This window comes from Pseudochaenichthys georgianus, chromosome 18 (genome assembly GCF_902827115.2).
Source record: "Pseudochaenichthys georgianus chromosome 18, fPseGeo1.2, whole genome shotgun sequence".
In the NCBI taxonomy this organism is placed as follows: Eukaryota; Metazoa; Chordata; class Actinopteri; order Perciformes; family Channichthyidae; genus Pseudochaenichthys; species Pseudochaenichthys georgianus.
In genome coordinates, this window is record NC_047520.1 from 14,046,898 (window position 1) to 14,061,370 (window position 14,473).

Sequence of the window (14,473 nt, forward strand, 5' to 3'; positions counted from 1 at the left end):
AACAGAACGGGCTTTAAATAGCGCTTTTCAAAGTATGAGACTCAGCCTAAAACCACTATGGTTAAGTATGTATTTTGGGTCGTATTTAAAGTTTTACGAAATGTTTCTTACGTCTTAATTAACACCGTTAAACTCAAATAGTGCTCAGTGGCAGTTTAAACGGGAAGCGTGGAAGTTTCTGGAAAAACTGAACTCTTTCCCGGGATGAAGTTAAGGGGAGACGGTAAACTTCCTCCGAGAGCTGCCACGTATAAACCCACTCACAGCCCCACTTCCTCTGGAGGACGTAACTTAAAAAAGGAGAAGCATCAGCGAAGGATACACTTGAATTCATTAAGGGTAACTTTAAACAAATACGCTTTTTCCGCCTTTCCTTGCCTGGAGGTCTTTGGAAATCATAACAGAGTAGGCTGGACCAGACGGCAGATGTTAGCCGTCAGTCCTGTCACCGGCTCGCTGATGAGTGTTTTTTGTTGTTGCAAGGCACAATAGAGAAACGCGAATGCTAAAAAGCTTCCTTCGAAACTTAATCTAAGGTTTTCCCGCAGCGGGTGAGATAATAACCGTGTTGCCAAGTGGGAGGAATTTACAACATCAAGTTGTGGCTCTGTAGGAGCAGGGACTGCTGTTTGCACACGTCTTTTTACACTAGAGAGGGAACCCTTAGGCTGTGTTTATATTGCTTAAAAAAAAATATGAACACAGCAATAACAGCATGAGTTGCAATTACACTGTTAAAAATCCATTAAAATATATGTTATAAATATAGATATATCTTTGTGTACTAAATGTGAGGAATGCATTCTCTTCATCCATCTCTTCACACATTATTTGTACTGACTCTGCTCTGTTTCCTCTAGATCTGCCATGTTCCCCAGGCTTCCTGTCTATTTCATAATTTCTTTGCCAGTTGTTCTGGTGCAGGGCAGCACTGCTGTTTCCTCCAAGCAGAACCCTGCACCCCGCCCGCCTCCCCCCCTTGGTGACCCCAGCTGGACTCTTGGTCTGCGCCTGTATACAAGGCCCTCCACTCTGACTCCAGCTGTGAGAACACCGTCTTCTCCCCTCTGCTTGTGGCCTCCTCACTGGGAGCGCTCGGTGGGGGCTCAGCAGGCACCACTTCCAGCCAGCTCAAATACCTCCTCAAGACCTCGACCCCCGCCAAGGCTGGAGCTGAAGACCTTCTGTCTGAGGAGTTGAAGAGCTTCACTAAAGCTAATGGTACCAGCTTTCACCTGCACGCGTCATCAGCCCTGTTTTCAAAGCAAGCTCCTCCAGTCAGCCAGGCATTTGTGAAAGAGAGCCAGGCCAGGTTTATGCTGCAGCATCAGCCTCTGGGAAAAGGAGACTCCGAGGCTGACCTGAAGCAGCTCCATGGCTGGGCTAAGGCTGGGCTGGGGGGGGCAGGAAGGAGCTCCTCTAGTGGATCACATCCAGACTGAGGCTGGAGGTCTGATACTGGCCAATGCACTGCGCCTTAAAGGTATGTAGACACAATGCACAGTAATTACACAGGTTTACAAGTGACTCGTACTTGCTCACTTCACCATGGTAACTTTGGTCATAATATGTTAGAAAATAATGCTTGAAAAATTACTATTACAATTTTCTATTATCAAAATAGTTGACGATGAATTTTCTGTCAAATAGACGAATCGATTAGTCCACTAATTTCTGCAGTCTATGTTCTCAAAATGTTGGATACAATGGTAGCGGTTGAGAAATGATTCTCATACAATAATATGCAAACAAGTCATCATTTCTCACTGTATCCAAAACAGTCATGACCGTGACTCTTAATGATTCAACTGTATAGCCAAATGAATATTTTATTATGTTGCGTACCCAGTGGCATAACCGCCTGGCTGCAGACCCGTAGCTCAGCAGCCTGGCTGGACTGAGTAATGCTGAATTAGACTGGTGTGTTTGGTAATTGTAGAGTCATTTCTAATCATGCAATGTCTCTGTATTGATGTTGTTTTGCTGCATTGGATGAGAAGTCTTAGAATATTAATGAAACAAGTTCCAGTGTTCCGACAGCACTGATAGCCTACACACCACTTTGCCTATTACATTGTGTGTGCCAGCATGCCCACCTGAGTGCAGTGTGTGTGTGTGTGTGTGTGTGTGTGTGTGTGTGTGTGTGTGTGTGTGTGTGTGTGTGTGTGTGTGTGTGTGTGTGTGTGTGTGTGTGTGTGTGTGTGTGTGTGTGTGTGTGTGTGTGTGTGTGTGTGTGTGTGTGTGTGTGTGTGTGTGTGTGTGTGTGTGTGTGTGTGTGTGTGTGTGTGTGTGTGTGTGTGTGTGTGTGTGTGTGCAGTGGACTCCAGCTGGTGGACACAGCAGATAAAGGATGATTCCGGGGCCTATCACTGAGAGCTTATTCATCTTCCATTGGGGGGTGATGTGTCTTCTTAAATAATTGAGTAACAAGTGTCCAGACTCTCTCCCTCGGTGTCATGCCTAACATCTGTGCTCGAAGCGCTCCAAGTCTGCAGTGGCGCGGCTTGGCTCGGCATTGTTCTTTGTTACACACTGCAGTAGTAGATGAAGAAGTCAATGTTTCCATATGAATGCATTCACTAGGAAGACACCCGTTGCATCTCAAAACAATCCATGTGATGTTAAATTCCTTATTTTGCCCTTTTTAAAAAGGTCAATCAAAGGTCAAAGAGCTAGTAACCTTTTGACCTTTGATTATACTTTTTAAAAGGATATCACTTTTACATCACGGTTTAAGGATGTCCGTGTTCATACAACTAGTGTTTAGTTAATTATGAGTCAAAGAAAAAGCAAATCGCCCATGGCCATGACAACTTTTCAGGGATATAATCTACCATCTATTTCTTCCTCGGAGCACGGCCAATATTTCCATGCCTGCTGATCTCATTTTTGTTTGCCATCTCCACAAAAGATGATGACGTGTTAGTTACATCCTTCTGTTTCACTCGTTCGGTTTTCTCTGTTTTTGTGCTTTTGTCATTGTTTATCACGTGTCCGATCTACCCCTGTCTCCTCTTCCTCCACATGTCTCCTGTTCACGTCCTTATCTGCCTCCATCTGCCTCTTTTCCTTCTGTTCCCTGCTGCAGGTATTCTTTTTATTAGGTGCAAAGAAGGCGAGGCGGCTGAAGTGAAAACAGGCTGCCAACAGAGAGACAGCCTTTTGAAAATAACATTCCCTGACAGACTATATACATTGATAAGCATTTTAATTAATTTTCTTTTGTTTGATGTTTTAACTTCATTACCACATTTTTGTGAGCAGATTCTCAATGGTCGGTTCATTAATTTTGTTGAGGGAAATATACAAATTAGATTATACAGCAGAGTGGAGCACATAAATTAGATTACCTAAAATTGGATTCCTTTAGTTTTGATTCGTAATTCACAAGTGGTCAATAGTTGTCTTCTTGCTCATACAGTAGCTCCCTCTGGATGCTTGGAACCTTTTGTATTTGTCTTTGATTTCACGGTCCTTAGGCAATTCATAGTGTGTGATAATGTAATGGTTTCAGAGATGTCGCCGGGACTTCTTTTGGCACTGAACAGTCGTCTGCTTCCTTGTCCGTTCCTGTTTGTTTAATTTCCCCTTTAGTTAATTATTGAAGGATGAATTCAAAAAAGCTTTTTGCTGTCCCTCCTTCCCCGGGCTGTACACAGCATCCACAGAAAGGGAAGGTCAGGGCCAATTAGTAGTGGAACATGTTTACAGTGGAGAGACGTTAAAAGCAAAGAGAACTACAAGAGCACTGCAGAGAAAGAGCAGTGCAGGGAGAGATGTCTGGGTGGGAAGGGGACAAAGAGACGCAGGATAAAGAGATGGGAGCAAAGCAAATGGCCAGAAACGGAGGAAAGCAAAGAAAGGGTGGCCTGCTGAGAGAGCCAAGGAGATTGACAGACATGGTGCGGGATGTAAAAAGGCCTACCTTGGGAGTTTCAGTCCACACTAGTTAATTAATTCAGGCTTTGTTCCCGTTTTAGACAAACACTGCAGACGGAAGAGGACATCTAAGATTGTGAATGAAAAGAAAAAGGGGAAACGTAGACACAAGATAACACGGGGAACGAGAAGAGGAAAGAAAGGGCGGGAGAGAACAACAAGTTCCCACTTATTTTATCTCTAATAATAGCTTCTGAAATACCACAACTTCTTGTAATCAAAAGTTGATGAGGGAGCAGAGGGAGCGGGTCCGTCTCATCGATTCTCCTCTGCTCGTAGCCTCAAGTGTACAGTATGAATTGGTAAGTCTGCGAGCTATTAGATTTCTTGGCTGGGCATTTTTCTCATTGTTTATCGTTGATGGATATTAATGAATGCAAGTGTCAAGGGATCTCTCCGCTACAGTGCTGTCCTATACAAGAGGATACTGTAGTGCAAACCCAAAGCAGGCCCTGCTGCGACACACACAGAGACACACACACAGACACACACACACACACACACACACACACACACACACACACACACACACACACACACACACACACACACACACACACACACACACACACACACACACACACACACACGGTGAGGTCATTAGAACGACACAATTCAAACATGTATACATACTGCGGAGGGGTTATTCCTCATTGTGACATCATTGCAGCAACACGGCTGCCACTTCAGGTAATCTTCAACCAGTTGTTTTTGAATTCCAGCGTGATCATGTTTCAATCTCCGATGTTACAGGAAGCGGAGCGAATGTCTGTGACTTGCGCTAGCATGCCTGGAAGGGAAACTCACATGTTGGAGCTGTACTGCTGTGACTTGTTATTGGCTGAAGCACAATGAGGGCTTGGGGGTTTTTGGGAACGCCAAGTGCTGGAGCAAGAAGCCTATTAGTTGATCAACATTACATTACATTGCATTTGGCTGACGCTTTTATCCAAAGCGACTTACAATAAGTACATTCGACTAGGAAGACCTTGAAGAAAACAGAATCATATAAGTACAGCATAATATACATCCACTATTTGGGAAGTCTATTTAAGGTGGCTCCAGTTTTACACAAGTTTAGTGTAGTCGTCATAAAGAATTCCAGACAGCCCATAAAAAACTGTTTTATTGGCTCTGGAGCTTTGCAAAGTCTGATGAATATCACCGATGACTCAATCGGGGCAGTATGGTTGAAAATAACTTCTTCATCTTTACAATTTCAAAATGTTTTGGAAAAGTATACTAACGGAACATGGTTTCATTCATTTTGAACATTCTTTTTTAGCCTTGCTGGCGATGTGACCGAGCCTTACTTAAAAGAAGTGCAGTGCTTAATATAGAGTATCTTTTTAAGTCATTTATCCAGCAGAACATCCAAACATTTAAATAACAAAGAATATCTGGCATGTAGCTGGGTTTACTTTATTTAATTTGTATTCAGAATCCACAAAAGGACTTCCTTTTATATTTACTTTTAAATTGAATTATTCAACTTGAATTGTCTCTGTTTTCGGACTAATAATTGAGTATCGATGGAGAATAGAAAGCCTTTAATGATAGTCTTTATTGACATACATGTAGCCAAGCAATACAACTATAGACTATTATCAGGGTAGATGAACCATTAGATTGATTTGGCCTTCTGGCACCTTAGTATTGTGTCAGAAGTGTGTTAATCGATCATTTATGATGAAAATCATCGCTAACTGCGGCCCTAGCTGGCGTCAGACGTCACTCGCAAAGAGGGACATGAGTACAAGTCATAATCCGTCGACCTCCTCGCTCCACGCCTGCACCATTGAATGGCCCAGCGGCTTGGGGAATGTATTGTGAGGTTATTACAACAGTAAGTCCAACACTCTCAGCCCCTTCTAAATTGACAGCTGTCAGGGGGTGAGCAGGGCCAAGTGGGATGTGGTGAGCAGTGAATAGGACCATGTGGCCTTAAGGACCTCATAACTGCCTCAGTGTAGCACTCAGCAGCTTTGAGACGAGTAGACGCTTTATGAGTGGCAGTAGATATTGAAGATTCATGAGCAGTGTCAGCCGATGTCACCGTGCGTGAGGTCGGAATGTATTTTATGAACATGGCATTGTTTAACCTGTTGTCCACTTCTTCCCCTCTTCCGATCATTAAGTATTTCCTCACAGGCTCTGATTTGCTGCATTCAAAATGTCCTCTGCTTGTTTGTGTGTCTGCTCAGGGCCGTGGGAGAGAGTTCAGCGAGGGGGGCAAAGATCTTCCAACCTTCCTGGGGAAGAAGTACACCAAAGAGATGATGATGCACAGAGCAGGTAAAAAAAACACACACGGTCTGCTGCCACTGACCTCCTGCCAGCAAAGCAATTTGAGTTGTGAAATTGTTTGAACATCTGTACAGTCCAAATCTGCAGCTTTCCAATTTGTGTGTCTATAATTTATTTAACACGCTTTTCATATTTTATACTTTGTCAAACAACAAGGAAGAGGAAAGTCCTGCAGTAGCAGCAGTAAAACATGTTAGGGAGATAACTTTACAGTATATACTACTTCATTATAATATCATTTATTATTTTTAGGCAGGTGAGAACTTGCTGCTGAACTTCCAAGAGAACTGCTGATTCACACTTTACTGTTGAAAAGCGGTAAATATCACTTTATGGAAAATGTTCTCCTTTCCTCTCTGATGTTCCTGTGCGTGCCTCCGCCTGTCACTGTCCTCCAGGGTTGTACCGTTACCATGAGGACGTGCAGGTAGGTTCTGGAGGCGCCCCTATGTGGGGGCAAGGCCAGCATGGTGCTCCTCATGCCCTTCCATGTGGAGGATCTGGGGAAGTTGGAGAAGCTCCTGACCCCGGAGCTGCTGACCAATCGGCTGCCCACGGCCAACATCACCAGCACGCTCAGTCTGAAGGTCAGGACAACACACTTCTAGTTTTATCCGTATTTGGTGTAATATTTGTAACAAAGATTGGTATGTAAGTTCTCTTTAATAATGAATTTAAAGTCAGGGTAGTTAAAAGGTATGTTGCATTTTTTAGTAAAAAAAAAAGACATAAAGATAACATTAAATTAAGATGGAATGAGCTTGACCTCATCCCATACATCTCACATGTTGAGTCCCAGACTAGAGTGGCATCTCTAATGCTGAATGCTCTGATATGTCTTGATAAAAGCTGGAGCTGATGTCTTATTCCTCACCTGATAGGCTAAGAGACTCTGCGAGGGGCTTCTTTACGTCCCTGACTATCTGAGGCTCCCCGTTCTCAGTTGTTTAGTACTATAGTGGGATCTGACCGAGTCGATCCCTGCAGCAGCCTCAATTGTTGTCTATTTTTATTACTTTCTACTTTTCATTTATTTCCACAAACTGCATCACCCTTCAATCCACCTCATACGGTTTCTTATATCTCCACGATATCCATCCTCATGGTTTCCTCTTCATCCTCGCCTTTGGTTTCTCCACGTCTCCTCTTCTTTGTTTTACGCTTCTGCAATTTCCATTCATGTCTTCCCTCTGCCTCACTACTCTTCCTCCGTGTTGCATGTCATTTCTTCCTCTTTCTTGTCCATCTCCATACATTCGTCACCTGTGACCTCTGTTTCTCTCCTACATTTCTCTCGTCCTCTTCCTCTGCCTCCCAGTAACTGAATCAGTGGCCTGCCTTGCCCCTTCCAGTTCATTGCGGACTGACTTAGGGGGGTTTAAATGTCACTCCGTCCCACGCTTCTCCACTCTCCCTTGAGGAGATGGGGCTGAAATATCATTCAGCAGGGAATCAGACCCTAGGATAGGGTCAAGAGGCCTGGAAATGACCATACCTCCTCAGTGGGCTTCCAGACCCTCCCACAGACTTCCTTTCATAGGGTCACACCACCGCCCAGCTGTTAGTCTGTGCTGCCCTCAGCCTCAGAGCAGCAGGTAGCCGGTCTGAGTCAGAGCAGACAGACAGGCAGCAGCAGCTTAGTGACTGCTGATGCTAATATAAGTGCATGGGGTTTGTTAAGGTTCACACAGGCCAACCAGAGGCTGTGTCGGGGGCCGCCGACGAAAAAGGCTGGAGGCTTGTCGAGCTAGCGTAAGAACATGTATTTGACCAGGCCACAGGGTCCTTCACACGGGGCGAGGTCACAGACAAGTTGCTAGAATCACGCAGCCTCCACACCGCTGAGAATATCCTGCTGATGTGGGTCAAGGCCAGAAGAAAGTTTCATTTTCGAGCTTTGTGCGCTGACCTTTACCTTCAGTCACGGTTCGACAGGTTAGCTTTTTTCCTTGGCAGTTGCCTGGAGTCTAGTTTTATGTACGTGTCTGCTGATTTTCACAAGCTACATGATTCAAATACTTCTGGTCCTGGTTGATCTTATCACGCTGAAACACTCCCACTTGCACTTGAACTGTCGGTTCACAGAGTGGAGTATATTTGTCTCACAAATCATATTCCAAGGGCAATGTTTGCCATTTCATCTGGCAGACAGAATGTTCGTCAGCATTGGCTCAAAATGAGAGGGCTGCTATAAATGTTTTGTACCCTGAGAGCAAAAAGATTCTTATAAGATTTGAGCTTCTTCACTTGCATAGGGAAGCACGATGCCGATGTCGTAGTAACCCTAACCCGACGTGTTTACAGATTGAACTAGTTAAGGACAGACCTTAAGACGCATTTAGATTGGATGCAAAGACATTTGACTCTCCATACTTACATTTCAGAACTCACAATTTTCCGTTAATTTCTTAAATAATTGTCCTCAGCTTTGGTTCCATTTAAATGTTGCCTCGTACGATTTTGAAGTGAAGTCATACAACCTCTGGATAATTTGTAAAGTTGAACCATTGTCATACTGCATGGATCTGTCTTCACATCACTTCCAGTAGCTCAGAACAAGATGCCTCCTGTTTGCATCCTCTTGCGTCTTTCCCTTGGCTCTGCAGGAAGTCACACTGCTTCTGAAAGGCCGCATTGAGTCTGGGAACATACTCTTTGAGTCAGAGAGAGACAGTTGCTGGTGGGAAAAGATCGTGGGTGAGTGAGAAAGACACAGTAAGAGAGAGGTTAGTTGAACCTGACAGACACACAGCATGTCGGGAAAACCCATTTCCTTAGGACAGGGTACGCTGCCTGGAATCTATTACCACGGCCCCCTTAGATGTACATTGTAACCTCATCATGGACTGATGAAATCCACTTTGGCCTCTTTCTGGTTTGACAAACATCTCTGAAGAGTTGTGCTGCCATGATATTCTGCTCGCCATGCCCTGAGGAAACACGCGTTTGACGTTAACACTGTCAGGGCGCTCTGGGGAGGACTCTGTAATCTAGAACTAAAGCTTGAAACAACTCCCTTTGACACGGCCATGACTTTGCAACGGGAAGAACAGTACACAAACTGTTACACACATCGTCTTTTGTCTCTACGAGAGACTTTGCCAGACAGAAGAAAAAAGATTGACTCGTGCAAATAACTAAAAGTAGCTTTGCTCTCATTGTGTAACCTAACCTAATTATGGAAATGCACTTGAATGTTTTGGCCTCTATTTCTCCGACTCGTCGAGAGTTGTCCGCCTCTGTTTGCTCTCTTTAGGAAAAGAAGGTGCATTTGAGGAATCATTATGAAAGGACTGTACAAACTCTCAACCCACTCCCATCTCATTTCATCTCACTTGTCAAGCCCCCATGGCCAGCCTGCCATGTCCTCTCTTGACGATCATTTCTCCAATTGGTACGGGGCAAATAATTGCTCATCACCGCGCGTTAACACTGTTTACACTCTGCCTGTCAGTGCCTCTGATGGCCATGGACTCCTGGGAGCGGAGACAAACAGATGAGCATAGTAGTGTGTGTAACGCCAACCCTAACGCCAGTGTCCGCTGAGCAAGGACACAGCTAAGAACAAACCAAATGAAGCACCTCTGGGTTAGGGATGCCAGCGATTATTCGATTATTCGAATATTCTTTACAGTCTACATAAGTCGAATATTATTTTAAAAATCGATTTTATTTATATATTTTTTTTTATTATTTATGTTTTTTTTTTTTTTTTTTCTGGCTTAGTTTCAACCAAAGAATATATTATAAATATATATATGCTAATGATATATATAATGCTAATCGGTCGAATAATCGATTATTATCGCCAGGGCTGCCGAATAATCGATTTTTATCATGGTTCAGTTTCTGGGCAACCACTACTCTGGGTCATGTGGCACGGATTTTGCCACTTTCCAAACGCACCCATTCCCTCCCTCACCTCTGCCCTCCCGTCTTATCAGTCCCACCAGATCTAATTCCGTTGTCTCACATGTTACTGTAATACGCTATCAGTCAGCGGCCGCACGTTTGCTCTGCTGACCTAAATAGGAATGACATTTCGGATGGGAAGTGAGCAGGAGAGGTGGAGGACGACGAGGGGGGTCAATGATTGCTCAGGGACAAGGTTACAAGTGTTTGAGAGAGTACTATACATAGCTGCAGAAACCGGCCTTCCTTTCCGTCTGCCCATTTGCTGCGTTCTCCTTCGCTGAAGGGCAGACTTTGTCGGAGTCTGTAGTCGGAGAACTCTCTTAACAAGCCTGGCCCAGAGGTCACTGGATAAACCACCCTCATCGCTCTCTCCCTCTCCCTCTGATGCAGGGCTGACCAGGCCACACACACATACACACTAATGGTGAAGCTTGAGCTCCATCCTGGCTATATCTCCAGCCGGTGACTAAGGACATATGAGCGCGCACCGGAGAGCTCACTCAATCACGGATAATGAGGTCAAAAGGCCATCAAATATTTACAAGAGCACACTGGCAGTATACAGTGTCGAGGGACAGCTGTTTTAAACACAGCTTACCTCAGCCCCTGCTTATATGAATAATCAGTAGTGTTTCACTGGCCATTATTTAGATATCCCACACAAGCTGCGGCTACTTTTTTCCTTTTTCGTTTGCGCTTAAGTAGCCCTGTGGAATAAAAGCGTTGCATGTATTTGAGTGAGTGAATGAGACACATAGTGTGTGTTGTACAATAGGTGAAAGCCCAGTAAATAACACCACCGGTGGTGGTATTGCTGACGAGACTCAATGATAGAAGCCTCAGGAGAGCTCATAGAAAGAGACCTTTCTTCTTTCTTTTAAAAGCTTGCATCAGATGTGTCCTTATCATGGAGCTGTGATTGAAGCCAGTGCTACACGCTGCATGTTTCCACCCACACTGAATGTAAAGGGCAGTATTGATTTAAGCAGAACACGTCTGTAGTTGTTTAAGGCGACGCAGTCTGCGAGTGTGATTGGTAAGCCAGAGGCAACAGGAGGTGGAAACTGATGAGAGAGAGCTGAGATGAGAAGATTTCTAGTCTTAGTCCTTTTTAATGGTTGGTTTATTCCATCAGAATGTACAGTAGGTGTCACAATTGGTTAGTTCTGGTTTATGTAGATATTGCTGGAAGGAAGAAATCATACCGTTAATGGTGTTCAATAATGTACAAATAAATGGCCTTCATATTAGTTATTATGATGTTATGCTGGATAAATGAAGAGGCAGACAGGACAATGCTGGAGCTCACAAAAAACAACCAACACAAGTGATTTGATTTATAAGTATTTTGGATTTGAACAATTTATTCTTTCAGTCAGCTTTTTCCAGCTTCTCTTTGTGATGATTTTCAGTTGTTTACCTTGCTTCATATAATTGTAGACCTGGACATGTTGTAGATGTGGACTGTTAGTCTTCAGAAAAAGCCATTTTTAAGATGTCATATTGGGCTTTATGAAATAATGAGTGGTTATTTATTGAACTATTTTCCAACAAATATAGACATCGTTTTTCATGAAATGTTAGCAATAGCCTAGTGCCAACTTGATCCTGTCTGGGGTACTCTACTGTTTATTAAGAAGGTGCTCATAGTTGAAATCCCATAGTTCACGAGCAGCTGCTGATATAAAAAGAGCAGACAATAGTCACCCCGTTATATATCTTCATTTGTCTTCTCATCTCACCTCCTACAGTCATTTTAAAGGCCGCTCTTACTTGAAGTACCTCCTCACAGATAGAGCTGTAACATGTCCCGGCTGCCACAACCTATCCCCTTTAAACGCCCACAGGTTCACCCAACACGCTACTTAGTGGGCTCAACCATCGAGCTGAAATAATGTGATGCGGACTGGAGTGCTGCACACCTGAGGGCTGGTGCCTGTAAGCTACACACACACAGAGGACACCACTGGCTGACAATGCCTGTGGCTGTAAATACTCAGACAAATAGCTCATTGATGCTGTGTGCGAGGCATCAGCAGTCTGCCCAGTGATGTTCCATCTAGATTCATGTGGCGCTTCAGAGAGAAAGGGCACCTCCCAAAGGCTCTTCACACAATTTAATGCAGCGCCACATCCCTCCATAGGATCCTCTGACACCTGGTCCGTTTCCCAACGCGGTGCCACAGGGTTCCTTCATTTTAAAACACTTTATATCTTGAAATAAAGAATTACCAAGTGTTCCTGCCCTGACAGGAAGGGTAGGAGAGATGGAGGGGAAAGGCTAGGTCAGGTGGGGTTGGTTGGTACTATTTATATGCTCCATCGTGGTACCAGCACTACTGTAGGCCAAGAGAGCACGTTCCTCATGGACTACTGCAGAAAGTGAATGAGGCAGACACCCAGACACCAGCTGCGTTTCCTCACACACACACACACACACACACACCACACACACACACACACACACACACACCACACACACACACGCACGCACGCACGCACACTCATTGGTCTTTAACAATTTGCAGAATCCACCCGCTTACATCTGCTTCTGTTTCCTCTTTAGATAAGGAGTTGTAAAAACCTGGATAGGATTTGCGAGAGCAATGGATACCGGGCCCGGCCGAACTGTCAGACACAGAGAAGGATGAGGTGGGGAGAGAAAAGACTGAGTTTGGAGCAGAGAGAGTGAGACAAAGGGGATAAAATAAAGGCAGATGAGGGATGAGGATGCCAGGCAAGTGGCAGAGCAGCAGAGGAAGACAGTGATGTAGTGGTAGCGAGTGGAAGGAGAGAGGAAGAGTGGAGCACTAATGGATGAGGACATATAGAAGTGCATTAGAGCAGGAGGTGTGTGGTCTGTGTGGAGCGGAGCTTTGCATGCAAGCACTAGAATGGGATTGACAGATGCCTACAACTGTATATACATCTACTTATTACGTGTTTAGGCATACTCCGACATGATGCAGCCTCTAAGTAGAAAAGCAGACATTCTACATGGATTATTACAATTGCCCATTCGCATGTGGTCCTGAGCAGTATTATACTGAGCTACAACAATGTGGCTTTGAAAAACAAAGCCAAAGGAAGCACGCACCGTCACCTAGACAACTCTTCTAAATTTACTCTTCGTGTCTGCCTGGAACAACATATATCCAATAAAAGAGTTTGATTAGCAAAAAGTTTAAGAAAAAAACAAGATCTTCACCCACTCATCTCCCTCTGCAACTTTCCCTCCAGTCGTGGCCTCCCACTCGTCTGCACAGTCACACGCTCACACCACACATGCTCTCATCCGGCCCCTGGAGAAGCCTGTCACTGTGAGTGGACCTCGGCCATGGGAGAATAAACTACCTGTCATGACCACGACTTTATGTGGAATTCATATCAGAGCCAAAACAAAGGAGGTGCTGGGGGTCACGGGGCATCACTCTTAAATTATTCATCCACCGCTTCCTCCTTCCGTCTCCTCTCTGCCTGTCGCCCACTTTGTTCTGCCAGCTCACAACAAGGGCAACCGTCAGCCTCCTTCCCATCTCGAAGTATCGGGGTTGGAAAGTAAAAAACAATAGTAAACAATACTATCCAAAACTCCTTTAGAGAAGTTACTGATTCACTGTTTTGGTGGGTTTATGTTTACATTGAACATGGGGCCGGGTTCAGTGCGGTTCCCCCCGCTTCCGATTTAGTATGACCTCAGAGCTTGGGGATAATTGATTCTAAGCAGATTCTATCACTCTGTGTTTTCTTGTTGCAGAAACAGTTCTGGGTTGGACCGAAGCGTGGGACCAGAAGGTGGCTGATTTCTCCATGGTGCCAGACAAGGGCAAGGGGAAAGTCCACCTGGGGGGTGTTCTGCACTGGGCTTCTCTGGAGCTGGCTCCTCAAGCCGGGAAAGGAGGCAGCGATGTAGACGAGAACGTAAAAAAGCCCAAGCTGTTCTACGGCGATCACCCCTTCATCTTCTTCGTCAGAGACAACACTACTGGAGCCCTGCTGCTGATGGGAGCTCTGGACCAGGCCCTGCGTGATGAACTGTAACACCCACACACCTCTGTTCTTTTCCCTGTCTTTATTTCGCTCTGTTCCCTACACACTCCTTCTCAAAGACTAGACATGCACTGTGGTACACTATCACATCAGACTATGGCTGCCTGTCACACATTGACACTGCATACTCTCACGCTGACTGACACTGCCATCCCCGACACTCTCACAGTCACACACATACCGACACCTACATGGGGCGCTTAAAAATACAGTCGAAGACGTTACTTAAGTTGACGGATTCAGCGAAAACACTAACTTGACG

The 14,473-nt window shown here is 44.7% G+C and overlaps 1 pseudogene; it reads left to right on the top strand.

Moving 5' to 3' along the window:
- The first annotated feature begins 204 nt into the window (after nucleotides 1–204).
- Nucleotides 205–14,420, top strand: LOC117463521 (serpin H1-like; annotated as a pseudogene).
- Nucleotides 14,421–14,473: the final 53 nt, after the last annotated feature.